This window comes from Budorcas taxicolor, chromosome 1 (assembly GCF_023091745.1).
Source record: "Budorcas taxicolor isolate Tak-1 chromosome 1, Takin1.1, whole genome shotgun sequence".
NCBI classification, from domain to species: domain Eukaryota; kingdom Metazoa; phylum Chordata; class Mammalia; order Artiodactyla; family Bovidae; genus Budorcas; species Budorcas taxicolor.
The window spans coordinates 194,278,898-194,298,520 of record NC_068910.1 but is presented as its reverse complement, the minus strand read 5'-3'; the positions used below and the strand labels follow the sequence as shown (position 1 = coordinate 194,298,520).

Below are 19,623 nucleotides of genomic sequence, written 5' to 3'. Positions count from 1 at the left end.
TATATTAAATGTGGTGGAAAATGCAAACATAGGGCTCTAATTTTTTTTTTTTTCTTTCTGGCAGCAATGTGCAGTATGCCCTGACCAGGGATCTCACCCATACCCCCTGCAGAGGAAGTGTGGAGTTTTAACCAGTGAACTACCAGGGAAGTCCTCTAATGTACTTTTTAAAAATTAAAGTATGGTTGATTTACAATGTCATGCTAATTTCTGCCATATAGACTCAGTTATACACACACCTGCTGCTGTTGAGTTGCTTCACTTGTGTCTAACTCTTTGTGACCCTATGGATTGCAGGACTGTGAAGAAGGCTGAGCGCCAAAGAATTGATGCTTTTGAACTGTGGTGTTGGAGAAGACTCTTGAGAGTCCCTCGGACTGCAAGGAGATCCAACCAGTCCATTCTAAAGGAGATCAGCCCTGGGATTTCTTTGGAGGGAATGATGCTAAAGCTGAAACTCCAGTACTTTGGCCACCTCATGCGAAAAGTTGACTCATTGGAAAAGACTCTGATGCTGGGCGGGATTGGGGGCAGGAGGAGAAGGGGACGACAGAGGATGAGATGGCTGGATGGCATCACGGACTCGACGGATGTGAGTCTGAGTGAACTCTGGGAGTTGGTGATGGACAGGGAGGCCTGGCGTGCTGTAATTCATGGGGTCACAAACAGTCGGACACGACTGAGTGACTGAACTGAACTGAAGGCTTCTCTATCCATGGGATTCTCCAGGCAAGAATACTAGAATGGGTTGCCATGCCCTCCTCCAGGGGATCTTCCTGAACCAGGGATCAAACCAGTGTCTCCTCCAGTATTAGTAGGCGGGTTCTTTACCATTAGTGCCACCTGGGAATCCATGAAAGTGAACGTGAAAGTTGCCCAGTTGTATCTGACTCTTTCCAACCCCATGGACTACACATATACAGTTCATGGAATTCTCTAGGCCAGAATACTGGAGTGGCTAGCCTTTCCCTTCTCTAGGGGATCTTCCCAACCCAAGTCTCCCACATTGCAGGTGGATTCTTTACCAGCTGAGCCACAAGGGAAGCCCATACACACACATATATATCTTAAAATACTCTTTTCCATTATGGTTTATCCCAGAAGATTGGCTATAGTTCCCTGTGCTATACAGTCTAATGAATTCTTTTGCAAGTAAATGTTGGTTTGAATCTACCTACTTAAAAATGCTTAATTAATTCTGAAATGTATATTTAAGTCTTTGGAATTATTCTTGTTAATGGGCCAAATACTAAAATAGAAGTTAAGAGTCAAGAAAATCTACAGAAAAGTCTAAAATAGTTATTAAAGATGATCAACACACTCAAATTTCCAAATGTCACAGTCCATCAAAGCCAGTAGCCATAAAAGCAATCAAAAGAATATATCTATAAATAAAAATAATGATGCTGCTAATGTAGATGAGGGATAACAGTTGAGCCCATTTACCTCTTGTTTCAGCCAAATCTTTTCTGAATTTGTGAGGTCAATGAGGCATTTATAACCAGAAAGAAATGAGGCAGATTAGAATTATAACTCCATGCGAAGGACACTAAATGTTTTCATCACAGAATCATATGTCCCCATTTCTTTTGTATTATCATTGCCACTGGTTGCCTCCTCTTCCCCTCTGCTAACTAGCCCTCTATTTGTAAAGACCCTGATTCTGGAAAAGACTGAAGGTGGGAGGGAAGAGGACAACAAAGGATGAAACGGTTGGATGGCATCACCGACTCAATGGACATGAGTTTGAGTAAACTCCGGGAGTTGGTGATGGACAGAGCGGCCTGGCATGCTACAGTCCATGGAGTCGCAAAGGGTCGGAAACGACTGAGTGACTGAAGTGAACTGAATTGAACTAGCTCTCCACCCGCCCCACCACAACCTCACCTGCCCCACTGACTCTAGTTCTACACCAGGATGTTTGAATTGGCACTAGGGGAAGGAGTAATGTTCTTGGGTGGGGTAGCTGGAAGGTGTAGTCTGAAAACTGCCAACAGCTATTATTACATTCACTTGTAGTAACTTGTCTGCCAGAGAATGGTTAACATACAGAGAGATGCACAGACAAGAAAAGGAAGGGGAGAGAGAGAGCCAGTCTTAGTTGTCATTGCCCTTGAGGCTCTTTCTGTGGTTATCTAAGCTAGTAGAACTGGGTTTCTTTCACTCGCAGCCAAGAGGCTGACTGTTTACTTTTTCATTCCAAACACCTCAGCCATCAGCTTTCTATTGACTGTTTGAGGTTCATCCTGTCTGATGGGGGAGAATTCTGTTCTCTGTGTGTGTTCATGAGGCCCTACCATTCTCTCCTGGGAAATCTCCCTTCTAGGCTCTTCCCCTTCCAGCAATGTGTTTTCAGGGACTATACATAAGCTTTAATACTCATTTACTTGAAATAAAATTAATTCTACTTTTTGAGTCACCCTCATTTATTTAAAAATAATCTGTTGGTGTTTTTCTTTCATTTTATCCCTACAACTGGGTGTGGGGAAGCTTTAGCCTAAACTGTGTAGTGTAGTAGATAAAGCACCAGAGTCAGAACTCGGGGCCAGAATCCTATGTGATCTTGAACAACTGTCTTGAAAGTTTTTGAATCTGTCTCCATCTGTTAAATGACATGAATATGTGCAAACATCTAGTACAGTGCCTTGTACACACTGTGATGCTGAAAGTTCAGCTTCTCTGTAGGAAAAGGAAAGAAAGGAAAGTGAAGTCACTCAGTTGTGTCCGACTCTTTGGGACCCCATTGGACTGTAGCATACCAGGCTCCTCCATCCATGGGATTTTCCAGGCAAGGGTACTGGGGTGGGTTGCCATTCCCTTCTCCAGGGAATCTTCCTGACCCAGGGATCAAACCCAGGTCTCCCATATTGCAGGCAGACGCTTATACTGTGCTTTGCCAGGCAAAGAGGGAGACAGCAGGCTTATGACCTCTAAACCTCTAAGTGTCTCAACTTGGGGAAGATAGTGAAATTGGAGGAGGGAGCACAGAAAAGCCTTGTGCCCAGGAGCCTCACAGGTCCCTGCATGGTGCCAATCACATGCTCAGCAAATGTTTGTGAAATGAATAATTTAATGAGGGAATTGAACCCTAGTGTACCCTTTTGAGTTTACTATATGAACAGTAAATTCCTTTTGGTTTTTAGAGCTCTACCCCTCTCTTAGTCCACTGAGACCAAAGGTTATACCCCTTCTCTCCTGTTTATTCAAATAGCAATGCCCTGAGAGAGAGCATTTGATTGGCAGAGCTTCTGTCACATGCCCCAAGGGAACAGTAAGGGGAATTTCCTACTGAAAGTATCTTCTCCAGACACTTGCCACTTCCTGCTAATTAATTTATGCTTAGAATACCAGGGTGAACTTACCATAAAATTATCACACTACCAAATCAAATATATTCACAGAGTCAATTATTTGTGCCTTTTCCCCATTCCTCTAAGAGAATAATCAGATTTGAATACAGAAAGTCAACAGCTTTGCCATCAACCAAAAACATTTATTAATATGAAGCTTCTCAATGTGGGAGAAGAGCAGGGGATGTAAAGAGGTGGCAGGTCCAAACTTTAATCATGAAGACCTTGCCCATTCCAAAGACAATATTTCTGTAGTAGTGTCCATCTGTAAATCAGCAAGTATGTTTCCTAAAGGAACATCTAAAATCTTCTAGGGTCTAGATTGGGATAGCAGAAGATTAGATTTTTTGGGGGGGCCACACTAGGCAGCTTGCAGGATCTCAGTTACTTGACCAGAGATTGGACCTGCACCCTCAGCAGTGAAAGTGCTGAGTCCTAACCAGTGAACCATCAGGGAATTCCCAAAGAGGACTTTATTTTTTACTTTTCCCCCAGTCTTGTTGTGCTATAACTGACATTATATTACATTAAGGTATACAACATAATGATTTGATATATGTAACTATTGCAAAATGATTACTGTTAAGTGAATTTGAAACACCTAATCTGGATAACTTTTTTGCATTTGTAATTGATTTTCATCTCTTTATTGACTCTTGTACACTAAATTTCCTCTAATTATAAATTAATTTATCCATGGGTTTCTTTTTAAAAGCTCCAAGCTCTTTTTTTCCCCTATTTTAATATTTATTTATTTGGCTATGCCAGGTCTTAGTTGAGGCAGGAGGGATCTTCGATCTTTGTTTTGGCATGTGGCATCTAGTTCCCTGACCAGGGTTGAAACCCGGGCATACTGCATAGGAGCACAAAGTCCTACCCAGTGGACCACTAGGGATGGCCTGTCTATGGGTTCTTATCCCATAGTGTACAGGATCACAATTAGATAAAGTACAGATGCCAACATAACTCCTTCCCTGGACGCCAGGACAGGCTCACACAGACACAGGTTTTGCTCAGCCCTAGCTGATGCGATCCTGGGCAGGTGCAGCTGGGACCCTGAAAGACTAGCCTCTGGCTAAGACTGGGCAAGCTTGGTTTGCTTCCTGAAGTTAAGTCTAACAGGGCATTTTCCAAGGGTCTTTTTTGAACCAGAAATATAGATTTGCCCTTGTGGTCTAAGTAAACACTTTCCCCCTGAATTAGGCTCAGTGTTAAGCAATCGCTGACTGCCAGAGCATGTGATGCAGTCAACACCTTTACCCTGGTTCTCATCGCCTTGCAACCTGAATAGAGGAAGCAAAGTTCAGTTGGTGTGGGGTCCTGATCCTGGCAGAAGCGGTGCCCAGTCTCTCCTGGGGATACTTCTTTTACCAGTTGTTGACTTTGGAGTAGTTCTTTTCAGTAATCAAAGTTAGCCCCATCCAGGGTGTCCCCAGTTCTGTATTCTGATCCCCAAGCCACCAGTCCTGCACCTTGGAATGCCTTTACTTCCCAGGGGCCTCAGAAGAGCATGAAGACTGCGGCTCCTGCTGGGCCATTCCTGTGCCCTGGGGCTGTATCTGGAGTTTCAAGCTGTCAGCAAGACAGAGTCCTGGCAGAGCCTGAATAAAGATAGTGACTTCAAAGGAAGAGGGAGAATTCCACCCTAGAGATAAACTCTAGAGAAAGTTAAAGCAAGAATGGTAAACAAAATTTAAATACCACTCAGTTTCCTGGGTTAAAAAATTAGTTACAAAGAGAAGGAGCTGAAAAGATTAACATTAGCATGTTAACAGATTCATCTTTTAAAATGCGATTACAGCTAATTTTTCTTTTTAAAAAATTATTTTTATTGAAATGTCCTTGATTTACAAGGTTATGTTAATTTCTGCTATACAGCAAAGTGATTCACTTTTTTCTTTATATCTTTTCTATCAGTAGGTGTTAGCTTTTCCTTTTATAAAGTTTTTTTATTTTGCTGCTCTGTTTATGGGGTTTTAGTTCATGACTAGGGATTGACAGTGAGAGCACCAAGTTCTAACCACTGGACCTCCAGGAAATTCCCTTAAGTTGTTTTTTAAATCACGAAAGTATTGGAGGATCATTGTAAAGTGTTCAGATCACACAGATAAGTGTATATAAAAAAGGAAAGGATCACTTCACCCAATCAATACCAGTCCCCCCCCCCCCCGTAATTTATAACCACTGATAAAATTTTATTGTAATTGTATACATGCAGGGGTATATATGGGCCTTTCCCAGTCGGTGCTAATGGTAAAGAACCCGCCTGCAAAATGCAGGAGTTGTACTAGACGCAGGTTCGCTCTCTGGGTCGGGAAGATCCCCTGGAGTAATGGCAACCTACTCCAGTATTCTTGCCTGGAGAATTCCACAGACAGAGGACCCTGGTGCGCTAAAGTCCATAGAGTCGCAAAGAGTTGGACACGACTGAAACTACTTGGCACTCACTCATAGGCATATATATTTAAATGTATGATCAAAGTTTTTTCTCTTAACAGTGAGTATTGATGATTTCTCAATGTTAGGTCTATCACTTTTAAATAGCTGTAAAGTATTTTGTAAATTAATATTGTAATTTGACTAAATGTTCTCATTAATGTTTAGTTTATTTCAAAAATATTTTTCAATTACCAATTCTGTTGCATTCAATATTATTGCATGTACTAACCTGTGTATACCTATGTATCTTTAGGCTCAATTTAGGGACAAAGAACTTATGGGCTAAAGATCTATCCACTTAAATTCTGGATAGAACTTGCTAAACTGCCTTCCAAAAGACTTACCAATTTATTTTCTGCTCAACAATAAAACAGAGCACCCATTTTTCCATAGCTTTGCCAGTAATGGACATTATTGGATGTTTAAATTGTTGCTAATTCTGTCCTCCTCCCTCCAAATCATTTTACACTATTTTAATTCACATTTCTCTGATTCCTAAGAATGTTGAGTAACTTTTCATATCTTTATTGGATGTTTATATCTCTCCTACAGATTGTGTTGTTGTTATTCAGTTGCTAAGTTGTGTCCGACTCTTTGCAACCTCATGGACTTCAGCATGTCAGGCTTCTCTGTCCTCCACTATCTCCAGGAGTTCAGATTCCTGTCCACTGAGTTGGTGATGCTGTTTAATCATCTCATCCTCTGCTGCTCATTCTCCTCCTGCCCTCAATCTTTCCCAGCCTCAGGATCTTTTCCAATTAATCAGCTCTTCATGTCAGGTGGCCAAAGTAGTGGAGCTTCAGCTTCAGCATCAGTCCTTTCAATGAATATTCAGGGCTGATTTCCTTTAGGATTGACTGATTTGATCCCCTTGCTGTCCAAGGGACTCTCAAGAGTCTTCCCCAGCACCACAATTTGAAAGCATCAATTCTCGGGTCTTCTTTATAGTCCAGTTCTCAGATCTACACATGGCTACTGGAAAAAACCATAATTTTGACTATATGGACTTTTGTTGGCAAAGTGATGTCTCTGTCATCTAGGTTTGTCATAACTTTCCTTCCAAGGAGCAAACATCTTTTAATTCTATGGCTGCAGTCATTCACTGTCCACAGTGATTTTAGAGCCCAAGAACGTAAGATCTGCCACTGTTTCCACATTTCCCCATCTATTTGCCATGAAGTGAAGTGATGGGACTGGATGCCATGATCTTAGTTTTTTGAATGTTGAGTTTTAAGACAGCTTTTTCACTCTTCTCTTTCACCTCTTTCATCAAGAGGCTCTTTGGTTCCTCTTCACTTTCTTCCATTAAAGTGATATCATATACATATCAGATATGTTGATATTTCTCCTGGCAATCCTGATTGCAGCTTGGGATTCATCCAGCCTGACATTTCATATGATGTACTCTGCATGTAACTTAAATAAGCAGGATAACAATATATAGCCTTGACAGGCGGATTCTTTACCTTCTGAGCCACCAGGGAAACCCAAGAATATTGGAGTGGGTAATCTATCCCTTCTCCAGGGGATCTTCCTGACCCAGGTATCAAACTGGGCTTTTCTGAATTGCAGGTGGATTCTTTACCAGCTGAGCTACTAGGGAAGCCCCACACTCTAGAGGGCTGACTAAAAAGCTGTGGCACCTGGGCTCGTTGCTCTGTGGCGTGTGGAATCTTCCTAGACCAGGAATCAAACCAGTATCCTCTCCATTGGCAGAATTCTTGTCCCCTGCACCACCTGGGAAGTCCTTCCTTCTGTTTTAAGTTTTGGTTTTTTGACTACAAGACATATGGGATCTCAGTTCCTCAAGGAGGGATGAAACCTGCACCCCTCAAGTGGAAGCATGGAGGCTTAATTACCAGAATGGCAGGGAAATCCCTTTAATACTTTCTTGGGTTTTTATATTGCACTTTTAAATCTGTGTGGAATTTTTATTGACATGTAGTGTGAGGTAGAACGTAATTTCTAAATATTCAGTTTTCTAACACCAGTTTTTTTTTTTAAGATTTATTTATTTATTGGCTGTGGTGGGTCTTCATTACTTCAAGTAGACTTTTTCTAGTTGTGTCTAGTTATGGCAAGTGGGGGCTACTCTTTGTTGCAGTGTGCGGGCTTCTCATTGCAGTGGATTCTTTTGTTGAGAAGCACAGGCTCTAAGCGCATGGGCTTCAGAAATTGCAACGCATGGGCTCAGTAGTTGCGGCTGACAGGTTTAGTTGCTCCATGGCATGTGGGATCTTCCAGGGCCAGGGATTGAACCAGTGTCCCTCGTGTTGCAAGGGAGATTCTTAACCACCAAGGAAGCCCCTCCAACATCAGTTTTTTACTGCGATTTGCTATTTGGTAAGGCAGCTCTCCTCATTATTGATCATTTTTTAAAAATGTTCTTTCCTGTACTCTTGATTATTATTATTATTATTTTTTAAATTATGTACTCTTGATTTTCAACCTGAACAACCTTTGAGACTCAAAGCTTGAGGATGACTTTATGGTCATTTCAATAGATGTCAAAATAGCATTTGATAAACTGAAAATCTACAATATGAAATATGCAGTTGTCTAAGATAAAGAGAGACAAAGAGCAAGAAAAAGAGCTTTTTGTACCTTAATGGAAAGAACTCTAATACAAGTGAAGAAAACAATAAAATAATGCATCTTATGAATCCTTTAATTAAAGAAAAGTTATGTGCATATATGCCTGTGTATGAAAATATATATGAATTCCAAAACACAGGTCTGGAGGGATACATGTTTCAATGTCAAGGCTTTTGTTTCTGGGGAGAGATTAGGAGGGTACGGATGTCCTGGATACTGTGTGGTGTTCTGTGGATGCCCTTTCTTGGGACCAGCACACTTCACCTAGTTGCGAGAAATGTTGCCTATTGCCGGCTTATACAGAGTGCCTCTCCAGACAGTGCCCTCAGCTGCAAGTAGCTACCTTGCTGAGCCGAAGTTCCTCCCTGGGGACAGATTGCATCCAATGACTGGCTCTTATGTAGTACAAATGCATGTGCCCTTTGCTTCAGTTTGGCACAGTGATGAAGGGCAATCCTAGCTTCAGAGCTCCCCCCAGGGATGGCTGCAACCTCTGTTACAACCTGCAACTACTTGGCAACCTGTTTTCTCTTGGCTTCATCTTGCTCCTCTCTTCCCCTCCCAGATGTTTCTGAGAGTACTTCCCAATAACTTGCACACAAGTTTCCTTGAGAGTTTATATCTTGGGATACTCAGCCTACAACAATGGGCAATACATTATTGACTGGTGGAGGGTAGGTGGGTATTTTTTTTTTCTTCACATTTTGCTCTCTTACTTAAACTGGAATAATTTATTTATAAGACTTGAGTAATTTTTACTTTGTGTTTAAATATAACCATTAAATAGAAATCTAGCAAGGATGTTGAACTAGCTTTTTAAAAGGAACTCTCCTGCCATGCATATCTTTACCCCTTCCCACCCAGTAGTCTCACTCCTTAGCACAAGTCATTTTATTTCTCTGTACTTCCCTGAGCAGGGATCACACATAGCCTGGCTTGCTGTGGTGGAAAGAACCATACGATAATAGACAGTTTTCATACAGGTGGACATTTCAGTGCTGTATAAGAATGATAAAAGAGCAAGGCATCATTGAACCAGAACAGCCATTCAAAGCATTCTGAGAGCTGTTGACTCTGCCTTGGATCCAGAGCAGGTGAGTGAGCCGCATTCCTTGAACAAGATTCCTGGAGGAACTTCACATCACAAACCTCTGAGCTAAAGCACCAGAATTGAAATCCAGGGTTCTGAGCTGCAGATTCTCAGTGCAGCTTTCTTTCTACCAAAGGAAGTCTCCATTTTCTACAGACTGAATATGCTCTGATCAGGATCCGCCTCCAGATGAACACAGCAGGTATCAATTTTCTGACAAGGGTAGAGGAATTCTTGTCCTTTGAAAGGAAGGGAATAAAGAAAGTTATTCAACCCTGAGGAAGTAGTTGTGTATTCCACAGGGCTGAATATTCCTTGAGGGAAGTGAGTGAAGTCGCTCAGTCCTGTCCGACTCTTTGTGGCGCCGTGGACTGCAGCCTACTAGGCTCCTCCGTCCATGGGATTTTCCAGGCAAGAATACTGGAGTGGGTTGCCATTTCCTTCTCTGGGGGATCTTCCCAACCCAGGGATCGAACCCGGGTCTCCTGCATTGTAGGCAGACGCTTTACCATCTGAGCCACCAGGGAAGACTTATTCCTTAGCTGCTCAGAAATTCCTTCTTCCCCCAACTTTTCTCCAGAGAAAAGTTTTCAAGTTTCTCTGGAGACTGATCTCCAGAAGCTGTGGGGAAATACTCTCCCACTAGTTATTCTCACACTTCTGGGAAACCTCCTCTTTAGGAGCCAAGAGCTCAGATTGGCCAATGAAAACTTAAGCAGAATGAGGTAGTTGGAGACTTTCCTAAAAACGAGGAATCTCAAAATTGTCCTGTTTATTGATCCAGGACAATTGTGTTTTATTCTTCCTCAAACAAACTTCATACAACTCCAAATGCAGCAAATAACAAGTGCTGATGAAGATGAGGATGTGGAGAAATTGGAGGCTTTGTGAATTATTGCTAAGAATGTAAAATGTTCCAGCCTCTGTGGAAAACAGTATGACAGTTCCTCAAAAAATTAAAACTAGAATTATATGATCCAGCAAACCTACTTCTGGGTATATACTTGGAAGAATTGAAAGGAAGGTATCAAAGAGATATTTTCATGCCCATGTTTACAGCAGCATTATTCACAATAGCTAAAATGTAGAAGTAACCCAAGCGTCCACCAACGGATGAATGAATAAACGAAGTGTGGTATATACATACAATGGAAGATTATTCAGCTTTAAAAAGGAAGAAATCCTGTCACATGCTACAACATGGATGAATTTTTTCTTTATAAAATTTTATTGGAGTATAGTTGATATACAATGTTGTGTTAGCTTCAGGTGTACAGCAAAGTGAATCAGTTATACATATATATTAATCCACTTTTTATTTTTAGACTCTTTTTCCATATAGGCTATTACAAAGTATTGAGTGGAGGTCCTTGCGCTGTACAGCTGGTTCTTATTAATTACCTATTTTATATATAGTGGTGTGTACATGTCAATCCCAATCTCCCAGTTTATCCCACCTCCCCTCCCTCCATAACAATGTTTGTTTTGCTCTGCTTTTATTTTATAAATTAGCTATTTGTACCTTTTTTTTTTTCAAGATTCCACACATAAAAGATGTCGTATGATGTTTGTCTTTCTGTGTCTGACTTACTTCACTCAGTATGACAATCTCTAGGTCCATTCACGTTGCTCCAAGTGGCATTATTTTGTTCTTTTTTATGGATCAGTAATATTCCATTGTATACATGTACTGTATCACCTTTATCCATTCCTCTGTTGATGGACATTTAGATTGCTTCCATGTCCTGGCTATTGTAAATAGTGCTGGAATGAACATTGGAGGGCATGTATATTTTCAAATTACGGTTTTCTCCAGGTATATGCCCAGGAGAACATGGATGAACTTTGAGGACATCATACTATGTGAAATAAACCAATCACAAAAAGACAAACACTGTATATGTGATTCTACCTATATTAGGTATTTAAATTAGTCAAATTTATAGTTTCAGAAAGTTGAAAGGTGGCTGCCAGGGAAAGGAGAAAATGGGGAGTTGTTTAATGGGTATAGAGTTTCAGTTTTACAGAATGAAAAGTTTCTGGAGACTAGTTGCACCAGTAATGTGAATATGCTTAACATTACTGACATGTACTTTTAAGAATGGATAAGATGGTAAATTTTCAATTATGTGGTTTTTCTTTACAGTTAAGAAATATATGGAAAAAAAAAAAAAAGAAATATATGGAATTCCCTGGCAGTCAAGTGGTTAGGACTCCATTATTTCACTGCCGAGGCCCCAGGTTCAGTCCCTGGCTGGGAAACTAAGATCCCACAAGCCATGTGGCATGGCCAAAACAAAACCAAACAAATACATAAAACACAAAATGAACAGGTCAAAAAGCAAATTAAATGTAATTGAAAAGGGAATTAATAAACTAGAAGACACAACTGCTGAAAGTATTCCAAATGCAAGACAGAGGAATAGATGTTAGGAGACATGAACTATGCAATGAGAAAGCCTAACATATAGACCACTGGGTTTCAGCCAGAAAGGAGAAAATGAAAAAGAAATATTATTCAAAGACAAAATGCTTGAGAAAGTTTCCAGAATTGATGATGAGTCCTCTGATTTAGAAAAGAAAGAATCTCAAGAATAAAAATAAACCCACATCTACACTTTTCATAGGGAAACTACAGAATATTGAAGTCAGGGAGACTATAGTAAAAGTATCTTGAGAGCTACCCAGATGAATGATCAACTAGCGAAGGCAGTAGGTAAATGGGTAAATAGGCAGCGGTACATCATACAATGGGTACATTGTACATCAGTGCATGAAATATTTAGTGCTAAAAAAGAAATGAGCTATCATACTTCCCTGGAAGTCCAGTGGTTGACTCAGCACTTCCAGTGCTTCTGCTGCAGGGGGCAAATGTTTGATCCCTGGTTGGGGGAACTAAGATCTGCATACAGGACATGACAAAACATTTTTTTTTTTCATAAACAGACTTGAAGTTGCCAAGTTGGGGGAAGGGTGGGAGAAGGATATATTGGAGTTTGGGATTAGTAGATGCAAACTATTGTATATAGAATGGATGAACAACAAGGTCCTACCGTATGGCATAGGGAACTATATTCAATATCCTGTGATAAACCATAATGGAAAAGAATAAGAAAAAGAATTTATATATGTATAACTGAATCACTTTGCTGAAAAGCAGAAATTAACCCAACAGTGTAAATCAACTCTACTTCATAAATTAAAAAAGAAGCAAGTATGTTTATTATCTAAATTTGAAAAGCTGTGAAAAAAATTTTAATACACATTAAAAAGAAATTTAAAAAAATTTTAATACACATTAAAAAGATTGGTTATTGCTAGGTATGGTCATGCCCTATTCCCTATTCCCTTCCTCTTACCCTCTGTTTGTCTTCATTAATGTGGATGATAGCTTTTATTTTGTAAGTAGAAGAAGGAATAGGCCAAGGTGCAGGAAGAGAGGAGAATGTTTATTCAAGGAGGAAAGGGTGTTTGGTTTTAAATAGTGATACTGATCTTGGGAGAGAAGAGATCCAGAAAGGCCATTGGTCTATTTTCATTTAGGGTGGTAAAATTCATTCTACTTCAGTCTCTGTGGGGCAGGGGACCACTGCAGACAGTCACAATGCTGGTGCCCATTCACGGGAGCTTAGAACTCTAGATACATGGCCATCTCTGAGAGAAGTCGTTCACCAACTCTGTCAGACAATGTCAACCACAATCTTTCTAGATATCTTGGTTGGTCTATATTATCTGATATGTATTGCCTGAAATTTTGCAGATTCCAACTTTTTTTGCTTGTGAGCAGAGCAAGGTAGGATAAGGTTTTGAAATTTTTTATCTGCAGTTTGGACCTTTCTCAGAAATCCCAGACTGCTAATTGAATACTTTCATTAGAATGTCTAAAGAAGCATCTCAAATTTAATATGTCCAAATATCAAGCCCTTGATTTAATACTTTCAACTTGCTTGTCTTGCTGTTTTTCCTCTCAGAAAATGGCAACACCACCCTTTCAGATACTGAGGTCCAAAACTTGGAAGCATCTTTCTCTTCTTTCATCTCTCATACCTTATGTCCACTGCTTCAGGGAATTCTGTTGGCTCTATCTTTCAAAATACATCCAGAGTCCACCCACTTCTCATCACCCCCACTATGATCATACCGGTCCAAGTCTTTTTTCTTTTTTTTGGCTGCGCTGGGTCTGGGTTGCTGCAAGGGCTCTTCTCTAGTTGCAGTGTGTGGGCTTCCCACTGCAGCGGTTTCTGTTGGTGTGAAGCATGGGCTCTAGCTGCACGGGCTTCAGTACTTGGGGCACGTGGGCTCACTAGTTGCAGTTCTTGGGCTCTAGACATAGGCTCAACAGCTGTGGCACACAGGCTTACTTGCTCCAAGGCATGTGGGATCTTGGTAGGCAGATTCTTTACCACTGAGCCACCAGGGAAACCCTCCATTATGTCTTACTTGGATTACTGCAATAGCCTCCCTAACAACCACCCATGGTAGGACCTGAGCAAATAGTTGTTGAATGAATAAGTGAAGCAGTTCCTACATATAAGTTATCTTTGGTGGTTCGATGGCGCATAGTTACTTTTGAGACCCTTTGCCATATTTTGGAGAGAGAATAGGAAGAAGTATATTTGGGCAGCGAGTACTGTGGGCCCATGGAGGAGACAACAGGGAGGAAAGTTGAAGCAAGCATGAAAAATACAGGAGACTGATTCATGGCAATGTATGGCAAAACAACAACAATATTGTAAAGTAATTAGCATCCAATTAAAATGAATAAATTTATTTAAAAAAATACAGGAGAGAGGAGTCAGTGAAAGTGGGAGTCTGAGTGGGAACCAGCAAAGACAATCCAGGTCACTGAGTGCCCCTGTCCCTGCTGTTGTGATTGCCTATTCTTTGCATGTATAGAGAGCCTGACTGGATACCAGTTTCTGCCTGCTGACCCATCCAACCTGGGGTCTGTGAGGTGATCTCTATGAAGCCTGGACAAGTGAATGACCCTCACTGAAGATCAGGTGAAGAGCGAGTTTCCTTCTGAGCTTCAGAAACGCATTCTCTAGAGGGAGGGAATTGAGTGGATCAAGCAAGATCTCAAAACTGGGGCTGGAGAGAAAGGTAAGGGAGACATCTTGGTATGGCTTCATCTAGGATTGGTTCCTCTCCTCCTGGGGAGCCCTGTGACCCTTTCTTCTCCCCGTTCCTGTAGGAGATCCAGCAGCTGCTTCCAGCAGTCTAGGTCTTCTGTCTATGTTGAGTCCTTCCGGAAGTTCATCCTTCTATCCCTTAACTCTTCTCATTCATTCTTCCACTAGGCAGCTAAGGTGTGGTCCTGTCCTCTTGGTCACTCAGAGACTCGTCTCCAGACTAATGGCTAATGGATTATGCTTCAGGGAAAGTGCTTGGCTTGGTCCCCTACATGTGAGTTCCATTTCCTCCCTTGGGTGTGTTTTAGTTTCCAACTGGGATCTTTGCCATAGTAATTATAACAATCACACTCTGCATAGAAGATCTTAAAGCTATGTAGGCAAACAAACATAAAGGGATTCTTTTTTTTTTCTTTTTAATATTTATTTCTTTGGCTACATCAGGTCTTAGTTGTGGCATGGGAGATGTTAATTATGACATGTGGGATCTAGTTCCCTGACCAGGGATCAAACCTGGGGCCCCTGCATTAGGAGCATGGAGTCTAAGTCACTGGACTACCAGTGAAGTCCCCAGAAAGGAATTCTTAAGGAAAGTCAAGTAGTTGTCAGAATCTCCAACTCCACCAGACCCAGAAGCTTTGTACTCACCTGCCAGTAACTGCTTGGTGAGGCTTATTTAAGCAGCTTGAAATTCTTTCTACAATCACACTGAAATAGGATATCCTGAGGGAAAGGGAAGTTTCCCACCCCAACCCTGCTCCTCCCCAAGCCTTCCCCTTCCAGCCAGTAACACTGTTATTCACCTGACTGCTTGAGAGAAAAGCCTAGAAGTTTACCTTCATTCTTCCTTATCCCTCACCTCTCATCCTCTCTATCAGCAAGGCCTATGGTGTGTGCAACTAGAGATTATCACACTAGGTGAGTAAGTCAGAGAGAAAAAAACAAGCACCATATGATATCACTTATATGTGGCATATAAAACATGGCCCAGGACTTCCCTGCTGGTCTAGTGGTCAAGAATCCACCTGCTAATTCAGGGAACACGAGCTCAATCCCTGGTCTGAGAAGATCTCACATGCTGAGGAGCAGCTAAGCCCATGTGACCAACTACTGAAGCCCGTGTGCTCTAGAGCCCATGCTCTGCAACAAGAGAGTAGCCCTCACTCACTGCGACTAGAGAAAGCCTGCGTGCAGCAACAGACCCAGCACAGCCAAAAATAAAATAAAATGTGCACTAAAGAACCTGTCTATGAAACAAACAGAATCTGGAATGTAAAGAACAGACTGGTGGTTGCCAAGGGGAAGGGGGCTGGGGGAGGGGTGGAGTGGGAGTCTGGGGCCAGCAGATGTAAGCGTTTATATATAGAATGCAGAAACAACAAGGTTCAACTGTATAACACAGAGTACTACCTTCAGTATCCTATGATACGCCATAATGGAAAAAAGTATAGAAAAAAGAAATGTACATATATATGTATAACTAAATCACTTTGGTGATAGCAGTAATTAATGTAACATTGTAAATCAACTATACTTCCATTAAAAAATTGATTAAAAACAAAACAAAAACCATGAACTTTTGTTTACAAAACATGCCCAGAATCTACTTTCTTCTCCTCCCCACTTAGTGACCTTTGCTTTCGAGTTGAACAGCTGCAATGATGTGCTAACCAGTCTTCCTGCTTCTACACATCTTGCTCCAGATCACCCTCTCCAGAGCAGCAAGAGCCATTCTCAGGGACAAGCCCCTCCCACTATTCTGCTCATAACTCTCCAGAGGCTCCCACAGAACTTCTGACACATTTCAAACTTCCTACCGTGGTGCAGGTGGCGCTGCATGATGAGTCTCCAGCCTTCCTCTGTAGCCACCTGTCTTACTGCTCCCCTCCTTGGCCTCGCGGCCTTGACTGCTCCTTCAGTGTGCTTAGAGCCATGGGATCTATTGCCATTGTTGCTGGCAGTGCTTAAAAGGCTTTGTGAAGATTTCTTCATGAATGGCTCCTTAGTATTTAGAACTTAGCTCAGCACTATAGATCGCTAATGAAATACCTCTGAACTCAGTGGCTTCAAAAAAGCACCTATCTATTTCACTTACGATGTCTCTGTAATTCAGGCAGGGCTTCAGGAGGAAGATGCATTTTTGTTCCACTCAGCATCAGCGGGGGCAAATCAACTGAGGAACTACTTCTAAAGTGGCTCGCTTCCATGGCTGGCCCACTGAGACTGGCAGTCACCTCTTGGTTAAACCAGGGTTGAGGGCAAGGGATCTTGGTTGGGTCCCAGAAAAGTCAGGTGGAAGCTGTGCTGTCTTTTTATGACAAAGAAGTCACACAGCATCAGTAACATTGAACTTGGTTATTAGTTATGCAAACTGAAACACCTGTACAAGTTCAAATGGAGAAAACAGACTCTACCACTTGAAGAGGGAACGGCAGAGTTCTGCAACAGAACACAGCAATAGGAATATCGCTTTTCTGGATGATTCTATCTGCTGTTACCTCCTCAGTGAAGCCTACTCTGACAGTCCTATATAAATTATCTCCTCCCCCTCACCCCAAATAGTCATTCTTACCATTGCAGTCTCTAGTGACTTCATAGCACATTAAGCTATTTTGCTCATTGTTGGCTCATGTGCAGCCTATTACAAGAATATAGCCCCCACCTCTCCCACCCAAGAACAGGATCCTTGCATGAAGGGATGCCAGACCAGAGGCTGTTGCATTAGACTCTGGCACATGCAGTCGGAGAGGCAGAGACTATTTCAAGATATGTAGAGATGGAGATATTGGTATTTTTGATTGAGGATGTAGGGCATGAGGGGGCTTCCCTGGCGGCTCAGCAGTAAAGAATCCACCTGCCAATGGAGGAGACATGCATTTGATCCCTGGGTCAGGAAGATCCCCTGGAAAAGGAAATGGCAACCCACTCCAGTATTCTTGCCTAGAGAATCCCATGGACAGAGGAATCTGGGGGGCTACAGTTCATGGGGTTGCCAATAGTTGAACATGACTGAGCACACCCACAGAGTATTCTTGTCTGAGAAATCCTATGGACAGAGGAGCCTGGCAGGCTACAGTCCAAAGGGTCGCAAAGAGTCGTACACGACTGAGTGACTGAACATGCACACAGAGGGTGAGGGGAGAAGGGAGGACACTGGGTTGCTGGTCTGTCTCAAAGCGAGGAACTGCATGAAACTGGGGGTATTCATGGCTTAGGGCTGCCTCACAGAGGCCACGCTGAGCCTTGCATTACTAGAGGGGTAAGGGGTGCTAGGTGTGTGCCAAGCCTAGTTGGATGCTCAACATATTCCTTTCTTGTTCCTCCCAGGCTTCCAGGCTCATCTCCCAACTCTTGCAGTTGGGTAGGGGCCAGGTGAAGCTGAAGTATACCACTGTCAGGCATGGATTAAAAGCCAATCCGCAAGATCCTGCATATTCTCTTTCCCTTCCTTATAGGAGGCGTGAGAACCATGGCAGCATCACGAATGAGAGAGGCCTGGGTTCCTGCATGACAAGTAGAATAGAGAACCACCTCTTCATAACCTTTTAAAATTCATGATGCAGCAGTTTTGAAGAGACTAGGACAGTCGTCGAATACTGCCACATTCAGGATTTGTCTCAGTGTTTCTTCATCTTGTTTAACTTCCTCCTCGATTCCTTGTGTTTTCTGCAAATGGAAACCCAGCTCTGTAATGTGGTTCCATTCAGGTTAACTTTTTTCAAACATGATGTCATACTTTATACTGCATCCAATCAGAGGGACATCAATGCCCAGGCTCCCACCTCCCGTGATGACTATGTTTGAAGACTGAGCTCAGATGGTGGCTGCAGATGTCTCCACTGTAAAAGCACTTCCCACTTTCACAATGAGCATGTAAACTGTGGAGTAACTCTTGGTCACTATCCTGACATCCTGTTTCTGAACAACATTTCAGCCAATATTTTCAACATCCATTGTGGTGCCTTCCCTCAACTGTTTATATTTAGCATTTATTGAGCAATTTACTATGTACTAGGCTCTCTTCTAAGGGTCTGCATTGCTTGGCCTATGGTCCCCTTCCAGCTTCAAAGCCAGCAGTGATGGGTTGAGTTCTCATATAGCAGCACTCTGAGCTTGCTTCTATTATCACATCTTTTCTGAGTTTGACTGAATCTCCTTCAGTTTCCCTTGTCCATTTTATAAATATAGCAGCACCTGGACTCTCTGATCTTCATTACAGCATGTGGGATCTTTTTACTTGCAGTATGGGGGATTTTTAGCTTTGGCACACAAACTCTTAATTGCAGCATGTGAGATATAGTTCCCTGAGAGGGATCGAACCTGGATCCCTGCATTGGGGGCAGAGTCAGAGCCACTGGACCACCAGGGAAGTCTCTCCTTCATCCATTGTTAAGGACCCTTGGGATTACATTGGACCTACCTGCATAACCCAGAAAACCTCCCTGTCTTAACACCAGTTGATTAGTCACCTTAACTCCACTTGCAACCTTAATTCTCCTTTGCTATAGAACCTAATATACTCACAGTATCTGGAAATTAGGGCATAGACACCTTTGGACAGGCCCTCATTTTTGCTACCACAGAAGGTGAGTAACTTTCTTTCATCACACAGTTAGCAAGAAGCAGAGATGGGGTTTAGGCTCTGGAAGGCTGATTCCAGGGCCTACATTTTTAATTTGAATGTTTTGATTTTTATTTTTTACTGAAGTATGGTTAATTCGATCCCTGTGTATTATACTTCCTATGCAAATGTACTAAGTAACAGGTTTGGAATAGTTTATTATGACTTGCACAAGCCCTCTAGATACCCTCTTCTCCTGATTTCATAAGTTATCATGAAATTCCCTATGGCAGTTTGACTTCCCACAGTATGCTAGCTTATCTAGATCAGTCTGGAGCTAGCTGGATTAAGTCATTTACTTGCTGCATGATTTGGGCTCATTATTAAAGCTCTCTGTGCCCTAATTTTCATAATATAATGGGGAGAATTAATGATATTTATTCTATAAGTAGGTTG

The 19,623-nt window shown here is 41.9% G+C and overlaps 1 non-coding gene across 1 annotated transcript; it reads right to left on the bottom strand.

Annotated features, from left to right (window-relative positions):
- Positions 1–9,929: 9,929 nt before the first annotated feature.
- TRNAC-ACA (transfer RNA cysteine (anticodon ACA)) lies at positions 9,930–10,001 on the bottom strand. The gene has a single exon. It is a non-coding gene; the product is annotated as a tRNA-Cys (tRNA).
- Between the last annotated feature and the right edge of the window lie 9,622 nt (positions 10,002–19,623).